The sequence below is a fragment of the Rhinolophus sinicus genome, linkage group LG10 (assembly GCF_036562045.2).
Source record: "Rhinolophus sinicus isolate RSC01 linkage group LG10, ASM3656204v1, whole genome shotgun sequence".
Classification (NCBI taxonomy): Eukaryota; Metazoa; Chordata; class Mammalia; order Chiroptera; family Rhinolophidae; genus Rhinolophus; species Rhinolophus sinicus.
The window spans coordinates 64,533,451-64,553,513 of NC_133759.1; the positions used below are offsets into that span (position 1 = coordinate 64,533,451).

Consider the following 20,063-nt stretch of genomic DNA (forward strand, 5'->3'; position numbering starts at 1 on the left):
ATTTCAGTAAAACATGCAACCCGCTTTCTCTGTAAGCAGGCAATGCAAAGGCAGGGTTCACTGTAACCTTGTAAACCAAAGACACAAAGCTCTGCCACAGCAAATACCATTGCTGCAAGGTTTCTGCTGCTCCAAAGACCCTCCAAGCTACCTTTGTAACCCTATGGATGGGTGTCACTAAGGAATGTGCCGGCAGGAGTCAAAAATTCTATAGAAGAGAAAGCAATCCGAGTCTCCAAAAAGCAAAAGCTTTATTTTATGGAGATTTTCCGTTTTAGTTTCAGGTAAACAAAGGCTGACTTCTGGTTGGGATGGCACCACTTAAGCCCCAAATTAAAAATGGTCAAATCACTTTTTTTTTTCCTTTTCTGTACTGCTTTGAAATAATACTTAAATTATTGTGCAATTGGTTAATATGGTCAATTTCACGTTATGCATATTTAGCACAATACCATTTGTGAGTGGTGCCGTGGAGGTGGGAAGAAAAGAGCCCTCATCTGAAAGAAGCTGTACGTTCTGGAATTCTGCCTCCTGCTGCCTGGCATGCTGCACCTCCAGAACCACACTCAGTTAATCATTTCAAGGAAGAATCCTTTTCTAGGTATAAAATCATATTTTTCCTTCAAAAACTCAAACTTCACCTAGTCCCTCCTTCCCCCAACACTGTTACAGAAATCAGCTCACAAAAACATCACGTGCTCAAAACACCTCTATGAAGGAAATGGTGAATCTATACAAATGGAAGATCTAAATGTTCTCCACTTAAAAAAATAAAGTTTATTTTACCTAGGGTGAAAATATCACATATTTCCAATTCCAGATTGGACCTAACAAGGTTTCAATATTAGGAATCAGCTTTATTGACTTCCTCTAGTTTAAAATTAGAAACCTTTTCTTACTGTCTTAACCACCCACGCCTACTGCCCCCACCACAAAAAGTTTGGTGGTTTAGACACAGGTTGAAAAAATCTGTCCAACTAAACAAAGATTGCCTTTCTTCACAAATAAGAAAAAGTATAAGACTTTGCCAACTGTTCCCCCAAGACGCAATCCTACAGCAAATTCTCCTTGCCTCCAAAGTGATTGATGCGACGTCGTTCCCTTCTTTCATCACTCCCTACCTTGTCTGGTCGCTTGTGAAAACCAGGAAGCCACACACACACACACACACACACACACACATGCACACACACAGTCTTTTGCTTGTGCGGGCCTCAATTCTCCAATGCCAGGTTGCTGCCAATGTCCTTGCAGCCAATGGTAAACAGGCCACAGGGTTCAAGTTAACTGCAGAGCGCTACCACACTGAACATCTGGTCATGAATGAGCGGACTGCCCACTAACTCTCAGCATTGGGCAGCTGATGAAAAATTCAACATTTTCCTTGTTGGCACAGTTGTTTTGGAGAATTCTCTAGAGCTTCCTGAATTATATTAAGAAAATTTCACTGCAGCAATCTATATCTGTGAGAACAGCTGGTGTTGAAAGGGATCTGCTGCTCTCTCTCCATGCTGGGGGACCTCGTGTTGGATCAGGACACTTTTACTACATTTGTCCTTGAAAACATAGCCTTCGTTCTGAGTACTGGGTAAAGCAAGTGGCAGGAGAGGCAGCTCCTGGGTGCTGGACTGAACACAAACCAACCTCTTAATTAAGGGTGAAAAGTCTACCACCCGGCTAAGCGGACGTACCGATCGAAACAGTACAGTATGAAGCTCTATCTCAGGATTTTTCCCAGAAAATATACCCAAACAGTCATCAAAACTATTGTTGGGTTCTAAAATTAGTTTGGTCCTATCAGCACTGTACATTTGCTGAAGATTTTCTAGTATGAAACACTGACTAGTTCTTTACAAAACCCAATGAGATACAATGCGTTCAAATATTAATTTTTCACCACATGACGGACTTTTAAACTTAGCAAAGTCTTTTATTAAACCTAAGGGTGACACAATTAAAGCAAATCAAATGTAATATATTATGCTCAGCAGTGGAAGAAGTCACATTGACAGAGGTGTCCATTGGTGCTGAAGAAAGGAAATTCTCCAAAAGAAATCTCTAAAAATATAACAGTAGCATTTAAAGAAATTAACTTGTTAATGGATATATGTGATATATTATTCTTTTTTGTTGAAAAAAAAGGAAGTGGTAAACTTAAGTCAAGCTAAATTTAGGCTATTATCTATGCAGCATAAATTTCACTTCTGTGTATAAATGCTAACTTGCATATTTCTCCATGGTAACTAAACTATGATTAAAACAACAGTGAAACCAGCCTTTAAAGCCACCTGTTTAACTAGGAACAACCTAATTTACAAAAATACTTAAACTTTGGAAATTTCACGGGCACCTATATCATGCTTTTCCCAGTAGAAAGCTCACTTTTCCAGGAGCATGTAATTGCAATGTACTTGGCCCAGGTCACGATCATTCTTTTTTTTTTTAACCAGTGTAATTTTTTCATGTATTGTTCACTCTAACATAAGTGCTATTTAGGATTATAAAGACTAAGACTCTAATAACTCTTTCCAAAAAGGAAGTTATTTTACCGCTTGGAAGGGATTAATTTACCTAGAAAGTATCTTCACATTTTACAAAAAGAACTAATGAAAGCAGTGAGAAAATCAAAAATGAAATGACTATTTGAGATGGCAAGCCACATTCAAACTAATTTTTTTTTATTGAGATAGCCTAGCAATTTACTAATGAAGAAACGGACTACTTTATTGGTGAAATTAAAGAAATAATTATATTATGTCCAAGAATAGTAAAAATGTAGGTATAAGCAATATTTTTTTATTTAATTATAAAACATAAAAGTAGATTTGAATGTGAATCATTTTGAAACTTTAGAATTAGGTTTAGAATTTAAATATTGAAAACCCCTTGAAGTCGAAACATAATCATAATAGGTCAGGTTTGGTGTGAAAATCATGACTCATATTCATGACACATATTCAGAAATGCCTCATATTAAAACTTTATTATAATCAAAAATTGATCCTGTTTTTTTTTTTTTTTCGGTCTCCTGGTTTTTACATGATGTAATGTCTAAGGCCACATTTCACACTGTTAAGTAATGATGACTGTATAAGACTCATGATAAAAAAAAAAAAAACCCTCATAAAATGTCACCATTTGTAATTTTATGTATACTTGCCTCTCTAATATCACATACATTTGCACAGTGGATGCTAATTAGATAACAATGGTATTACTATAATGTCTATAAAACCTGCCTTTAAAACCAAATTCTGTTAAAAATAGTCTTTTCAAGCTGACATAGCCCATTTCCAGGGTCATATTTAAAATAATTAGCTCCACTGCTAGTAAATGTTCTAATAAAACTAAAAAATGATTTCTAAGCAGAATGCAAAATTCTCTAAAACTTAACAATAAGAGTCTTCCAGTAATCTGAGATAATCTTTCCAAGGGGGGCGTCCATGAAATCAAGGAAATGTAACCCTTTAAAATTCAGACTCCCTGGGGCCACGTACACAGCTCCTGGAAACTTGCTGGGGACAAGTGGACTGATACAGCCTGTTATGCTATCTGATCTCTGATACAATACAAATGTCCTGCTGGGCAGAGCAAGAGATTCGAGAAGCGGAGGGAGTCAACAGCCAACTCTTGCATCAAAAATGTCAACAACTGTAAATGGAATTTCCACAAGAAGTACCAGCTCCCAAAGAACAGCATGTAAATGTCTCCTATCCACAAGCCCAGATGCAAGACAACCGGCAGTTATTTTGGAGGTATGGGATTCCTGTCTTATAGAAACTACTGTGAGAACTCTTTAAAGACAAGTCTTTAAAACTGACAGTTAACCATTCTTTTCTAAGTTTTTCTATATTTCAAAGTCAGTCCAGCTAAGAGACAAGAAGTCTAGGAGACAGAATTCCATAGGTGGTGGTCATTTGTTATAACATTCCAGACCATAAAAAAGGTCAAACAGTTTTATCTACGAGTGTGAACCAGTTCCTGGGAACCACTTAAGGAACTTGGTAACTATAACCATCATGAATTTACCTGCTAAGTTTCTCCATAAGTAACAGAAAAATCTCTTAAACGGATAGAAAAATACATTTTTAGTAATTAAGAAAATTAGGTATTTTTAGTAGGTAAGCTGATCAATTAAAGGATTATCAATAATAACAGCAACCTCCTATCTGTATATGATTTTGCATTTATCAAGTAGTTACCACAAGCCCTAAGTCAATCTCATCATTATGTGTCCAATTATCAATCTTACGAATGAAATGACTCACCAGGGAAACCGAATGCTTGTCCAGTAGAGCTGAGCCTTTCTTGGGACTCTAATTCCAGTGCTCCTTTCAGTAGTATGCCTCTTGATTAGAGAACTGAAGGATGAATCCAGGTCACCCATTCCCCACTAGTTAATACCTGAAGACTGCATTACTGGTTGAATTATTGGCTGAAAGATTTTCAGGTTCCCTTTTAGCTTGAAAATAACAGCCTGAACTATAAAGGTAAGGAGTGACCTAACTCTGGCTTACACAATCCAGGATCAGACCCCAACTAATCTCCCTGCCCAACTAACTTCCCCTCTCCATCTTGCACACCTCGTTCCTCGTCTTCAGTCTGTTCCTTGAACCCACCAAGTTCATGGTAGCTTCCGGTCTGGACACTAGTTGCTCCTAAGTCAGGACTGTTTGTCTCCAACCTTCTTCTGGTTGCCTCCCCCTTGCCAGTCAAACCTCAGCTCAGATGACACCTCCTCTGAGAGGCCTTCCGTGGCTACCTCTTCTAACGTGGCCCAGAGGCACTCTTATCCCACCACCCTGCTTTATTTCTCTGCACAACACTTCCACCCACTACTGTTCTTTGTTGCATTTAAGACCTGTACCCTACCAGGATACCCGTCGCACAACAGTAAGGTTCCTGGTGGTGCTGTCCAGTTATACACCGTTACTTACAACACTGCCTAGCACACACACCTAGTCTTTAATAGGTATGTGTTAGATCAATGAACGGATCATATACCACATCATATCAGCCCCCAGTAATGTATCCTCCCTCCCCAATAACAGGAGTCCCTTTGATACGGTCAGTTTTTTTTTAGTTTTCTGTATGAACAGGGGAGGCGGCGGTCTTATTTAGGAATTACTTGGCTGATTCTGCAGAAGAGAGGTTGGTTCCTTTAATGACATACTGGGTAAGATGTCATACTTTGAAGCACTGTGCAACTGAAATGGGTTACAAAATGCTGAGTTTAGTTGCGTAAATCCTTTCCATGTTGATTAATCATTTCACACGGAGGAGGAAGCACAGAGGCTTCCGTTAGAAGGGGGTGAGGATAGCTGAGACGAGCCTTCCTTGAACCAGATCTGGTACCAGGCTACAGGAACCCGGACATCAGAACATGAAAGCATGGGAGAATCCTGCAACTTCACAGCAGCCTCCACCACAAGGGCAGGACGCTCGGCAGCTGTCAGGGTGACCAGAAACGTGGTGCCCAGTGACTTCAACACTACCTGGCAGTGACAGAGAGCTGGCGCTGAGCAGGGCACCTCGTGAGCTTGCTCTGAGAACTCGCTCGTTTATTCCTCAACTCATCTCCTTTATGGAAATGAGGAAACTGAGCCAGGAGAGTGTAAGTGAGTTGCCCACTGCAGAGCCAGGATGTGAACCCAGAAGTCTGAGTCAAAGCCAGAGCTCTTACCCCACAAGCCTGTGTCCTGTGAGGACAGGTGTCCTGCCAAGAACTTGATAAAGCATTTAGGAGCAATGGCCAGGTAAGATCAGGCCAGGGCAACCTATCTTCATACAGCACAAATTCTGGCAAGGTAAGACCCTCAGGAACTGAAAAATCACATGTGATTACAATGACAGAAAAACACAAACTTGGAGCAGGACCAGACACATCATCTGTGGGACCCAGTGAAAAATGAAAACGTGGGACCCCTTGTTCAAAATTCTGGAGGGCTTCGAGATGGCGGCGGAGCGTTAGCCCCCCCCCCCCCCCCGGGGCCTCTGAGCACGGAGCTCCGTGGGCATAGGCTCCACGCCCAGTTCAAGTGTTTCAGTTCCGTGAAAGTCTACTCCCTGCATCTCAGTTTTATTTGCCTCTTTATAAAGTTCAATATATGAGCCATAAAGAATATATATATTAAACGGGAAGAGACAGAGCCAAGGGATGGAGAAAGCGTGTGTATTTTTCTGACTTTATTATTTAAATTGTCTAAGGGTTGGGTACGAGCCATCAAGTGGCAGTTCCTGGAATTGCATGCTGAGTGCCTACGAGGCAAAAATCAATTTAGAAGGAACCAGATCTAAGTAGATTCTAAGGGGAAGGCAAAAGAACTATCTAAACTGTTCCATTAATTATATGGAACAAGTAATTACAGTTTGAGAAAGTTTTATCTGGACAGATTTGTTAGTGTTCTCCAAGTGATAGCCTGGATATGGGTACTGTTCATGCAGTTCTTTTGACTCAGTCTACAAATACTTCCCAAATGTACTTTAGGTGCCAGGTAACGTGACAGGCCTAGGGACACAACTCCTGTCTCTGTGGAACTAACAGGACACAGGGGAATAAATGTTAACGGGAATAATATTATAAATACCCATGTAATCACAAAGTATGGTAAATCTACCAGAGGTACCATGTTTCCTCAAAAATAAGACCTAACCGGAAAATAAGCCCTAGCATGATTTTGCAGGATGACCTCCCCTGAACATAAGCCCCAATGCGTCTTTTGGAGCAAAAATTAATATAAGACCCGGTCTTATTTTCAGGGAAACACAGTATCAAGTCTGTAGCAGCACAAGAAAACACCAGAGGAGGACCTTGTATTTTCCACTGAGAAAACAGGTAGGGAACAGCCCACCAAAGCTTTCAGTGGCCTCACATAGTTAATCTAAAAATCGAGGTCTTCAACTTATACTAGTTAAAGTACAATTTTCCTACCCACCCTGGAAGAGACAGGAAAGTTCCTATGTCCAATATAGTTCCAGGTTCCATACTATACAGAGCCAATCCTAGAGTGTAATACTCCACCATATAACATATTACAAAGGAAACGAAGGAAAAAGGGACGGGCAGGAAGAAAAGGAGGAGAAAGGGTGGGGGAGGGGGTAAAAAGGACAGGAGGAAAAGAGAAACATTTCACCACCTCCTGACCACAGAATGGCTTTAAGATATAACCATTTTCTTTCTTTTTTCTTTTTCTTTCTTCCTTCAAAATTGGAAAACATTCTTCAAACCAGTCACAGCTCCTATCACCGCAGGATCTTAACCTTAATTTAACAGAGCTTTGTGTGTGCAAATAATACTAAAGTCAGAAATTGTACTTCTTCCTTTGAAACATCTGTCTAACCTGACTGTATATATGTCAGGTCTATCTGTGTAACATGTATGTCAACAGTGCTTCAGTAATATCTTGTCTCCGCTTGCTTCTGATTTCTTTGAATTCTCATATTAACCTCTCTCTTTCTTTTTTAACAGTGCTGGGATTTTCCCTCTTTGAAACTTGACAGAAACGTAAGATATTTCAGTTTTGCTATGAGGCACTAAGCAAATTGAAGCTATCACTGGCACTTTAGTCTCACGGGTCTCCTTTAAACACCTGCTTTGCTGGTATAAGCTAATGGGAACCTTTCTCACCATGTTTAAATTCCAGCACAAAATGTGTACACAACAATAAAACATGTGGCTCATCTGTCACGCTTCCATGAGCAACTATGTCATCCACACCAAGAGCCACAGGCTGGGTGTGCACAGCGGTTCTGCTCCTATTGCGCTTCACTCAGTTGAGCCTTCTGCAGAAAAGCTTTTAACAGCCACATCTGGCCTCTAATAAATCACTGCACTTTGTCTTCCTGCCAAAACTCCTCCTTTATCTAAACTTACATCTTCATGATGAGATAGGAAATCATGCATTATGGTGGTGACAAACAATTGTAATTATGTTATTAGTAGCCATTTAGTCTACAAAGGTGCTCAAAAAGGAAACAGAATGCACAATAAGAAATATAGGATAATATATTGATCAGAGTTCTAATCCACTTTTACTTCATGAGTGTAAAAAGCCGGCATAATTCTTGGGCACAGCAGGCAGTAATGGCACACCGCTTTGTGAACTATGCAGCTATTTTATTCCCCTATCTACTTAAAAATAAAAAAGCATTTAATAGCTTGATTTAGACATAAAAGTTATTTGTGATGCCTTGCTGATTATAATATTTATTTTTCAACTTTTCATCGAAGTGACTTTTTGAGTTAGGAAAGAAACTTGAATTATTTGGGTTTAGAAAATTTAACGACCATATATGCACACACGTGTGCACACACACATGTGCATATTTTGGTATGCATGCGTGGGTATAGATATATGGATGTGTGTGTGCATACACACACACACACACACACACACACACTCCTACAGGAGTCAAACAATCCACAACGTAATTCATTCTATAAGGATCCCAAGAAGTGACGGAAAAAACTACAACATAGTGATTTAAGAAAAAGTGTCATTTATCCTGTATCCCACCACCTTCCACCATGCAGCTTAGCAGTGAAAATTCCATCAGGTTTCAAAATATAGCTGACCCTTGAACAATGCTGGGGTTGGGGTGCTGACCCTACATGCAGTGGAAAATCCAAGTATAACTTCTGACTCCCCCAAAACTTAACTGAAGTCAGCTCTCAGCATCCCTCGGGCATTGGTTCCAGGACTCCTGCAAACAACAAACATGAGGAAACTCCAGTCCCTTGTGTAGAACGTGAGGATGCTCCAGTCCCTTGTGTGGAACGTGAGGATGCTCCAGTCCCTTGTGTAGAACATGAGGATGCTCCAGTCCCATGTACTGAATGTGAGGATGCTCTAGTCCCTTGTGTGGAACATGAGGATGCTCCAGTCCCTTGTGTGGAACGTGAGGATGCTCCAGTCCCTTGTGTGGAACGTGAGGATGCTCCAGTCCCTTGTGTGGAACGTGAGGATGCTCCAGTCCCTTGTGTAGAACATGAGGATGCTCCAGTCCCATGTACTGAATGTGACGATGCTCCAGTCCCTTGTACGGAACGTGAGGATGCGCCAGTCCCTTGTACGGAACGTGAGGATGCTCCAGTCCCTTGTACGGAACGTGAGGATGTTCCAGTCCCTTGTACGGAATGTGAGGATGCTCCAGTCTTTTGTACGGAACGTGAGGATGCTCCAGTCCCTTGTGTGGAACATGAGGATGCTCCAGTCCCATGTACTGAATGTGAGGATGCTCTAGTCCCTTGTGTGGAACATGAGGATGCTCCAGTCCCTTGTGTGGAACGTGAGGATGCTCCAGTCCCTTGTGTAGAACGTGAGGATGCTCCAGTCCCTTGTGTGGAACATGAGGATGCTCCAGTCCCATGTACTGAATGTGACGATGCTCCAGTCCCTTGTACGGAACGTGAGGATGCGCCAGTCCCTTGTACCGAACGTGAGGATGCTCCAGTCCCATGTACAGAACGTGAGGATGCTCCAGTCCCTTGTGTAGAATGTGAGGATGCTCCAGTCCCTCGTGTAGAATGTGAGGATGCTCCAGTCCCTTGTGTGGAACGTGAGGATGCTCCAGTCCCTTGTGTGGAACGCGAGGATGCTCCAGTCCCTTGTGTGGAACGTGAGGATGCTCCAGTCCCTTGTACGGAACGTGAGGATGCTCCAGTCCCTTGTACGGAATGTGAGGATGCTCCATTCCCTTGTACGGAACGTGAGGATGCTCCAGTCCGTTGTACAGAATGTGAGGATGCTCCAGTCCCATGGCACAGAACAAAGCATACATGCTCACATTTCCAGCTAGGAATCTAAAATACTGTTTTCAACCCAAGATTGGTTGAATCCACAGATTCGAAACCTGCGGATGAGGATCAACTATATATTTATTGAGAGAAAAAAATCCACATCTAAGTAGACCTATGCAGTTCAAATCCATGTCATTCAAGGGTCAGCTGTATGTGGGGGTTCCTAAAGTTCCAAAAGCCTATGTGTTTCCCCAAAGAGAATAAAAATCCAGTGCCTGATTCTGCACAGATCATAGCTCTAAAACCCATCCAGACTGAAGCATTATTGACAACTGGGGGAAGAAGTAGTTGGGGGTGAAACCTTCAAAAGACTCCAGCCTACTGAGATGGAACACAATGAAATGTCCTCTTACCACATCTCCAACTTTGAAATGCACATACCTAAGCTATGTAAGTAAAATAAATCAGAAGGCACCGTAGTTAAACTTTAGCAAAAGCAAAATCATTTTATACAGATGGTGCCAAAAAAGTATACACATTTTAAGAAAGGAAAAAGTATATTAAAACTACGCTGATGGTAACCACTTTGAGCACCTTTTGTAATTGCAGAAGTCAAACGTGACTTGTATTCATCTTCTGTTATCGGTATATGTAGAGTATTACAATTTTAATAGATTTTTGTTTCCTTAAAATGTGAATACATTTTTTTGGCACCCTCTGTATGTAATTTCAGTCAGCCAAGCCACTTCGACCTCTGCACTTCTTACAGACCTTCATGTTACTGTGAAATCTCTATATGAGGTAAACTTTGAATCAAGTACAGTCGAACCTCGGTTTTCGAACGTAATCTGTTCCAGAAGACCATCTGAGTTCTGAAACGTTCAAAAAACAGCCAACAGCTAGGCCTTGCACTCAGTGGAAGCCACATGACATGTTCGACTTCCGAGGCATGTTTGAAAACCGAAGCATTTACTCCTGGGTTTACGGACTTCATAAACCTAAATGTTCGTCAATGGAGACGTTCGAAAACCAAGGAACTACTGTATTTAAAAAGTTTCCCTGTTTGTTAATTCAATAAATACCTAGTAAATGTCTTACTATGTTCCATATTGATTTATTAATCAAAAAATAATTAAGATGTAGACACAGTGACAAAAAGTTGAAACACTGATGCCAAATCTAATTAATCTAATGTTAACAATTATGACCATTATTTCCAGATATGGAATTTTTTTAATGTGGTATGCTTTCAGTTTTCACCTTGCACTTGGCAGTATATTTTTTCCTGGGAGGGTCTGAGGCTGAATTCATTTAAAAAAAACAAAAGAACAAAAAAAACTTTTGCTCACCTATCAGAATGGGTATCATCAAAAAGTCAACAAACAAGTGTTGGTGAGGATGAGGAGAAAAGTGAACCCTCATACACTGTTGGTGGGATTGCAGATTGATGTAGCCGCTATGGAAAACAGTATGGAGGTTCCTCAAAAAATTAAAACTAGAACTACCTTATGACCCAGCAATCCCACTTCTCAGCATTTATCTGAAAAAAAAGGAAAACACTGAATTCAAAAAGATACATGCATCCCTACGTTCAATGCAGCTTTATTTACAATAGCCATGATACAGAAGCAATCTAGGTATCCATCGATAGACAAATGGATAAAGAAGATGTGAGGTATACACATATGTATATACACATATACACACACATAATATATACAATGGAATATTACTCAGCCATAAAAAGAATGAAATCCTGCCATTTGTGACAACATGGATGAACCTAGCAGATATCATGCTAAGTGAAATATCATATTTTGCCATGTATAATGTGTACTTTTTTGCCCAAATTTGTGAGGGAAAAATATGGATGTGTATTATACATGGGTAGTACTAATTCTGTATCTATATAAATGTTTTTAATTCTTTTATATTTGCTTATGAGTTAACAGTGTAACTCTAGAAATCAATAATGATATCCGTACACAAATTAGTACTCGATAATATGATAATCGGTTTTACTGAACTTACGACAAAGTTTTTGGCCTTCTATGTTGCGTAAATACCGTAAATTTGTTACTGGTACATAAAATTTCTTGTACCTTGATCTATTTTGTGTTTTGTAATTATTTGTTACATACAATTTCTTGTACCATAATACGTTTAAAAATGAATGCTAAAATTCCTTTATAATACAAAAAAACAAGTACCTAAATGTAAATACATAAAAATTTGAATTAAAAAATTAAAAAGAAACATTTTTTCCCCTGAAAGTTTGGGCCAAAAATGTGGGTGCGCATTATACATGGCAAAATATGGTAAGTCAGACAGAGAAAGACAAATACCATATGATCTCACTTATATGTGGAATCTATAAAAACAAAACAAACAAACAAATAAAACAGAGACAAAGATACAGAGAACAAACTGATGGCTGCCAGAGGAGAGTAGGGTAGGAGAATGGATGAATAAGGTGAAGGGGAACAAGAGGTACAAACTTCCAGTTACAAAATAAATGACAGCAATGTAGTATATAGCACAGAGAATACTAATGTAATCAATAACATGGTCAATAAGGTGATAACTTTGTACCATGCCAGGTGGGCACTAGACTCATAGGCTGATCACCTTGTAAGTTAAAGAAATGCCTAATCACGATGTTGTGCACCTGAAACTGATATAATATTGTATGTCAACTGCAATTTAATTTTAAAAATTTTTGGCAAGCAGGTGAACTATTACACCCTTGTCTTGAACACTGAGGTAAATCATGTCCATACCAACTGTTTGATTCAACCCAGGATTGGCACGAATGCATTTTTTTCATTTATTTCAAAATTTTAATAAACAAACCAGAAACTGGGTATTTCATAGCTTGGGCATTTATAAGGCAAAGGTCTTTTCTGTTTCTTTAGTTTACTTGTAACTACTGCTTCATGTTTACTTTTATTCGAATACAAAACCAAAGGTTTTCAAACAATGCCTGGAAAATAACAGAAGCTGATTTTTTCCCCAGAAGTTGTTATAAAAAGAACAAATTCCCATATCCATAACACACACTGTGTAACAGTTAGACACCCGTTTTTCAATACACTGGGGAAGCAGAAAGTGACCACTGCAGACAAAAACAGAAAGTAAAATTACAATAATAAACAGAGGTTTTAAGAGAACACATACGGGAGAGAGAAGTCTAAATTCAATGAAAACAGAAGGGCCTTTAGGCAAACAGACCAACATGTTATCAGGTTGATTTTCTCTGACTTGGTCCAAGGTCTAACGATGGCTGTTAGTACTGGGGTCTTCCCTTCCCTGACTCAAAAACTCTGACATTTATAATTTTATTTTTTTCTAAGAAAAGCTTATCTGGAACTCACATGCTTCTCTAGTTACATATGAAAGAAACGTACTCACATCAACATTATCTTTATTTATCAACTCCCCTGCACATTGCCCCGTGGGTACTAGCAGTTCAAAAGTTCAAAAAGGTTTTTGAAAATAAACCAAGACAGAAAACAGGCACCAATTCGTATTTGGAACTTACATTCTCGTGCTTTCTAGCATGCTCTAGATGATGAATCAAGAGGAATGATAAAAGATAGAGAGTGAAGCAGCTGCCAGAGGAGGGTATCTCTTGGTGTGGATGGCATTTCTCATACTGACTGGAAAATGTGTCTCGTCCCCACTGTTGTCAGGTAGGTCTAAGGGCAGGACAGGTCTACATATCACACCGAAGGATGAGAAGGAGCAGTGCAAGGCTTGTGCACTCAGAAATCCTTCCTCCCTTTTATTCTTATATGTTTCTTTTCTTTTATTCTATTTTTGTGTGCTGTTGCTTCGAACATTCCTCCCTGGGGTTCTGTTAGCCTCTTGAAAGCGATGGCTGAGAAAGTTCAAAACAAGATTTGTGTGCAGGACAGCCTTCTCTGGGCATCTCTAAGTATCTGCACTCTCCTGCTAGATTAATTGGCTGATGCTTGCTTCTCTAAATCACGTTACTACCTGGAACAGAAGATGACGCTCTTGCTAGTCAATCTATGTAGTGGGATATCTCTCTTTGAACAGATGAAATGAGTGAACACAACTTGAAGCATCTGTTATAAGATACAAGGAACCTATGCAGATTCCTCCCTTCGCATGAGAGCACTAATACAGTCCAGGTGAAATGTGCAGTTCTTTGCAGACAAAATTGTCCTCCTCTACTTCCTCACCAGCCTCTTTAGGGAAAGAATGACACAGTAACATCTCCCTCGACTTGGGGTGGTAGCAAGCTCAAGACTGGGGAGCAGTGTACCTTAGTGCAATCGATTATCCCAGTAATGCTGCTTCTGGGCATTTCCTCTAAAGAAACTCTTGTGCATATCAAAGATGCTTATTGGGATAAAAATAAAATCATAAATGTTCAGCAACATTGGAATAAAGGAGCACAGTTCATTGTCAACTGACAGAACACTGTGGAGACTTTTAGTAGGGGAAGCTAGATCTGTAAGTGTTAACAATATATTTATCTCGAAATCAAGATTGAATAAAAAAGCATTAAGTAGTTAGGATACAATATTGTTTGATGCTAAACTTATAATCTAAATAAACACTCTCAAAAAAGACTACCTATGTAAGTAAATGTATAAAAACGGAATGGAATGAAGCACCCCAAACTCCTGACGAAATTCGCTTCTGAGGAATGGGAGAGAATCTTGGCTGTAGCTGAAATGTTTATTCCTTTTAAATACACCTACAAGCAAATAGGACAAAACGTTAACAACTGTCATTCAGTGTGGAGGGCATACAGATGACTGCTAATCTTTGTACTATCCTCTAACTGTTACATGTCCTGAATTCTTCTTTCAGCCAACTCCCCCCCAACCCTGTCAGTTTACTTCTGAAGATAGTTTGAAAATCATTCCATCAGTCAGGCTATCTTTTTACATACACTTGGCCAAGCATACTCTTATTAGATAAGAGATTTTAGAAGCAAAATCAGATTAGTTTCTCAAACGAAGAAGTGTAGTTGGAGGGGATTTACTGGGGGGTTTCTGCTTGTTTTGTTTTCTTGGTGGAAATATCATAACCCAAAGTATCTGTGAATTGGGAATAATGAAGTTGGACCTCTTCAAATTCATAAACCCCCAGCACATGCACACGTGGCGGACCACAGCTGCTCTTCTCGGTTCCAGGAGCCCCAACAGAACACAAAGCTCACCTGGACCTCCAAATTGGAAATAGCCCTCGAAAAAATTATGTGCTCACCACCAAAAGCCTTCAGGTCGACGGCTGCTACATAGAAGTAAGGGTAACACAAAAACGAGGGCACCATTTTGAGATTCGGACTGGGATTAGACAGAGGTCACTGATGTCCCACACACATGCCCTGCCTTTAGCAGAGTTTTCTTTCTAAAGGACCCAAGGGATCACCGAATTTTGAAGACGACAGAAATGCCCATCCAGACAGAGGCTATGTGGAGGGAAAAGAATTTAAGATAACCAAATAAAATGTGATTCTTTGCTTTCAGTAATATTGACACCAGAGATGACAAATGATGTTATATTTTCTAAAACAAATGAGACTTGGGGCAATGGCCTACAAATAATGAATCACCTCAAAGGAAAGGACAGGTGAGGAGGGTGACCCTTTGGGAACAGGACTTGGTTATTCCTTCTGATACTGTTAACTTGTATCCCCAGAATCACAGGCTCTAAGCTCAGGTTTTCTTTGTGACACTTGACCAGGTTTCTAAAAATGTTGTACAAAGGCCATTAAGTATAGAAAGGAAACGTAATTGTTGACTTTAAATATGCAGGGAAGTCATGGTAAATAACAATAATTTGCTTGGAATATTGTTCCATACGGCATTTCACAGAAATCCAGCATGCAATTTGTGAGAAAGTGCAGGCAAATTAATTGTATACTTTCACCTTTTCTTCTCAGTTCACGTATGAGAAGAATAGCATTTTACCCCACGCAGGGAAACCCCACAGGCCGCACAGGGCTTTGAAAAGAACCTAATCAATAGTATCAACTGAACCTGAGATTAGATTAAACGGCAGACAGAGGCACATGGCCTGTAACTGTTAGGAATCACCATTCCCATGGTTCTCAGCCTCCTTTTCCTTGATGGCAGGTGGCAGGGCGATGTGCTGTGTTGTGCAGAGACTGAGTCTGGTACGAAATGCCACCCCCAGCCCGAGCACCGACACTGGTATCGGTTGTGAAACGCCTCCCGAGGGGTCTCAGGGGCACGCAGCCGCCAGCTTCCCTGGCTCCTGAACTCAGAGCGAGACCTGAACTCAGGGCAAGTCCAAGCCCTAGGCTGATAACCTGTGCGACCATGAAAGAGCCTTTTACCTTCCCTGGTCCTCTGTACCCTCCGTGGAGTGAGTGGTACAACAGAAGCTACAGCAGAAGGCCGCTGTGAACACAGATATATCGATCGGCCAGGTTCTAGCCTACGGTATTATTTCATCAGGTAATATAGCTCTGTGCATCCAAAGTGTGATCACAAGAACAGTCATAGCCGTGGCGACCACTTATTGGGCAATTACCATGCAGGAGACCCGTGCCCTTTCACATTTCAGGATCAGACTGCTCCACGTGGAAGTTCACCGGGTCCCCACGTTACCCACGAGAAGATGAAGCTAAGTCACTACCTTGCTCACACGCCCAGTCGTCCCAAGGCAGGTGATGACTAGGGAGCCAGGTTGATCTAATGCCAAAGTTGACCCCCTACGCCAGTGACCCACCTCCCTGGTTGCACCTCTGACTTACTTGGAGAACTTTCAAAATTCCAATGTCCAGTCCACCCTCCAGACCTATTAAAATAGAAATTCAATCCAGGCATCAGCATTTTTAAAACTCTCCAGGTGATTCTACTGTGCAGCCACATTTGAGAACCGTACAGCACCACGTATGTGGTCCTTCTCTGATGTATTAGTTTCCTCTTGCTGCTGTAACAAACTTGACTTGAGAGCTCAGAAATCCAAAATGGGTCCCCCTAGGCTAACATCAAGGTGTCGGCAGGGCTGTGTCCCTCCTCGAAGTTCCAGGGGAGAATGTGTTTACTGGCTTGCCCTTTCCAGCTTCTAGAGGAGCCCACAGCCCGTGGCATGTGCCCCTCCCTCCATTTCCAAAGGCGCAACATTGGGCAGAGTCCATCTCTCGCTGCCACTCTTTGGTTCTATCTTGTCAGCCACCCTCCTCCGCTTTTAAGAACCCTGTGATTATAGGGGTCCACTGGGATAATCTCCCCCACATGCAGGATCAGATAATTAGCAACCTTAATTCTATTTGCAAATTTAATTCCCCTTTGCCCTGTGACATATTGTTTTCCCAGGTTCGGGTTTCAGGGTATAGACATCCTTAGGGGGCGTTATTCTGCCTACCACACCAGATAATCCTGTCTTCAGGCCAGGATCGTGGGCAAGGTGACACGTTCTGCAGGTGACCTGAAAATAGACCTCAGTCTATGAGCCTCCTGCTCGGTTAATAGTCTTATGTGACGCTGCATCTTAGGTACAAAGCACAGTGGCTGGAACATAAAAGGTGCTCCATAGCTGTTTGCAGAAGGAAAGAATCTCCCACTTCTCCCGCCACAACATTTTATATCAGATACGCTAGCACGTTCAATAAGGAGAGAGGAAACTGGTGTTGTTTCTAATTGGAGAGTCACATGAGAAATTTCTCCTTGATTCTAAATGCAGCAAGTCCATGCTGCTCTCATGTTAGGAGCTACATGCCACCCATTCCCCCCAGCACAGAGAAGCCTGCATCTAATTTTGAAAGAATTTGGAAATAATATGCCCTCTAACTTGAATTTTCTTTGCCAGTGGCCACCATAAAAACAAATTGCTTTCAGTAGGGCGTTTTTCATTGGGTTTGTGTATTAGATTGTTTTTCAGAGGGGTGTGGGAAGGAATAAAAGACATTTAAAAAAAAAAATCATGCTTCTAATCCTTAAAAAGACTAAAATAGTTTCATCCTTTCATAACCTGTCATCACGCATGTTTCTCTAAAATTAAACACATATGGCTCAAGCCAGAGTTACATTATGCACCATATTATGTAATTATCTTTTCAATTTATTACTCCTCAAAATAGAAAAAGATTAGCCCATGTTTCTTAAGTCTGAATAAACATATGGCCTAAGATTATAAATGACATCCTATCTTTGAAAGAAGTTCCAAGACGAAACAACACACAACAGTCCATCCACAGAGGCATATGTGACACCAGGGTTGTGAGATACAGAAATGTGTGTGTGTGTGTGTGTGTGTGTGTGTGTGTGTGTGTGTGTATGTGTGTGTACATCTTTTTGCTTTCTGGCTATGTCTTTGATGCCATGAAATATTCCTCCTGGCAGATCATAAACAGCACAAAAATAGGGACAAAAAAAATCTGCATTTCAGCATTTCGAACTAGCCTGAGTACACTCAGGTACTCTTTAATCCCTGAGGACCAGGCCCCCCAACAGCTAGGGGAGGTCACAAGAATCATCTGTCCCTCTGCAACTCAGGAGCCCTTGCCTGCTTCCCCTGGAGCCCACGTACGCCCCATTCTTCATGGTACCTGGTGGCTGGAGACCTCCTTTGGGAGCCTGTTTGATCACGGTCCTTTTCTTCCTTTCTTCCTCAGGGATCCTCATTGCTGCCAGGGACCCCCTTGTAGACAAGCACATTAACTGTCTGCTGCAGGCTCCCAGCAGTGTGCAGGAGAGGTGAGGGTCTGACAATGCCCTCACCTCTTCAAATCCTTTCTTCGGGGGGCAGGGACAAGGGGCTGCAACTTGAAGACTTTCAATTTGCAACAGGCAGAAATTTTTGCATAGGGCTGCCAAGCATAAAGGAAATATTTCAGGGACAATGCATACTCAAATCAGTTTAATTGTTTGTTCCATGTTGACGGATAGTAGAAATGAAATGCTGTGAGTGGGTTTCTGATGTCTTTGTAGTCTCCTTAACAAGAAAAGATGGTTTAAAATTTTTTTAAATAATCCAGCAAGTTGAAAACCAGCTAATCAGGCTTTCACAGAACTGTTACCATGCACGCATTCACAGAGTTTTAAATATACATTTTGCTCTAAATGTCCAGCAAAAAATCATGGATTTCAAAAGACTTTTCCTCCAGAAAATATAGATATCTATAATATGCAATGATATTACAAAGTGAATTTTAAGAATATAGCACCTGATAACATTTTATTGACTAATGTGAAACGTTTTAGATGAGAGATTAAAATAAAATAGCTCAAGAATGTTTGACTCTGCCATGATGCAACATTTACTCATTTTCAGATGATACAAGCAATCTTGTTTATTTACTCTAAATGGGGAACCAAAGGCAATGGGACAAGACTCTTATCCTATTACAACACTGCATAGTAGGACCTATGGAACCTGGTTTCCGATCCCTAGGATAAGACTACAGTCCACTAAAAATGAAGCACTCCCTTGGCTAGGAAAGGATGTATCTCAGAGGCGGCACCACTGAACAAATCCTTTGGGCCACATTCCACGTTTACTGACCGACCCTTTGGAAGCAGTTATTTGGCACCCCATCATTTAACACAGGTCAGCACTGACATTCCCTAGAGAAACATGTGATAGTCCAACAGGAAGGCCTTTTTAATGAGCAGGCGCTCACCACAGGCCCTTTGCATTAGCTATTTTCCTTCAGAATGTTCTTCCCCAGATATCCTCGTGGCCTGCTCAGGTCTCACTATCCTTTTCTTCTTAACATTCCTAGGTAAAAACAGCACACCCCTCACTCACTGTCCATTTCCTTACCCAGATTTATTTTCTCTAACCCATTTACCAACATGAGGCACACCATGTATTTATTTGGTTACTGTCTTCCCTACTAGGATGTAAGCACCATGAGCTCAGGGAGTGGGTCTGTCTACTGCTATGTGCCCAATGTGTGAAACAGTATCTGGAATAAAATTAGCACTAAAATATTTACTGAGTGAACAAAAAAGCAATCAAATGAATGAATGAACGAATGAGCGAGTATGCCCATCCCACGGCTCTGCGTCCTCTTTGGCAGGCACAGGCCTGAAGCACGTTGATGTGTGCACAACAGTATAATTAATGAAGCCTCACCTATCATTTCAATGAGGAGGGGCCTGAGTTTTAGTTCCCATAAAAAAAAAAAAAAAAAAAAAAAAAAAACAACTTAAGATATTCTGAGGTGAATAGTGAGAAAACTGAAACAAAAACGTTGAAGTAAAAGCAATAGAGCCCAGTAGTTAGGTGCTGTAACTCTGGGGTCAGACTGCTTGGGTTCAGTCTCCGTTGTTCCACCTAAAAGCGGTGTGGCCCCAGCAGGTGACCTCCT

The 20,063-nt window shown here is 40.9% G+C and overlaps 1 protein-coding gene across 2 annotated transcripts in view; it reads right to left on the bottom strand.

Moving 5' to 3' along the window:
• The window catches only part of FOXP1 (forkhead box P1), a 409,891-nt gene extending 391,483 nt beyond the window's left edge, over window positions 1-18,408 (bottom strand). Inside the window, exon 1 of one of the 2 annotated variants that reach the window (XM_019746864.2) lies at window positions 18,297-18,408. The gene's annotated coding sequence lies outside the window, so the exon portion shown is untranslated. Of the gene's footprint in view, window positions 1-4,268; window positions 4,288-18,296 lie in introns of those variants that run through there. The other variant, XM_019746863.2, reaches the window with a different exon arrangement.
• Between the last annotated feature and the right edge of the window lie 1,655 nt (window positions 18,409-20,063).